This window comes from Penaeus monodon, chromosome 33 (assembly GCF_015228065.2).
Source record: "Penaeus monodon isolate SGIC_2016 chromosome 33, NSTDA_Pmon_1, whole genome shotgun sequence".
In the NCBI taxonomy this organism is placed as follows: Eukaryota; Metazoa; Arthropoda; class Malacostraca; order Decapoda; family Penaeidae; genus Penaeus; species Penaeus monodon.
In genome coordinates this window covers 17,162,915-17,163,226 of record NC_051418.1, presented here as the reverse complement: position 1 = coordinate 17,163,226, position 312 = coordinate 17,162,915, and the positions used below count along the sequence as shown (strand labels likewise).

Below are 312 nucleotides of genomic sequence, written 5' to 3'. Positions count from 1 at the left end.
GTTTGGAAAGATGATGATATTGGCGATATTATGAATAATACTAGGAATAATGATGATGATCATAGCAGTCATGGCATGTGAAGTTGTACTAACTGTAATAATGATGAAATGGGTATAGTATGATGACGTGGATGATAATATTGTTAGAATTATATAATAATAATGCCAGCAACGACGATAACATTAATAGAATTAATAACATGGGTTCCTTTCCCTTTGGCAATAAAAACAATGATAAAAGTTTTTGTGATGTAATATGGTTGCTAATCATGGTCATACAAAATTAAATGAATTATCAAACGACCAAACAAT

General features: G+C 29.5%; 1 protein-coding gene and 1 pseudogene across 1 annotated transcript in view; both read right to left on the bottom strand.

Annotated features, from left to right (window-relative positions):
• LOC119594107 (sialin-like) overlaps window positions 1-312 on the bottom strand; it is a gene marked incomplete in the record, with an annotated part of 175,421 nt that overhangs the window by 252 nt on the left and 174,857 nt on the right.
• The window catches only part of LOC119594277, a 79,615-nt pseudogene that overhangs the window by 1,272 nt on the left and 78,031 nt on the right, over window positions 1-312 (bottom strand).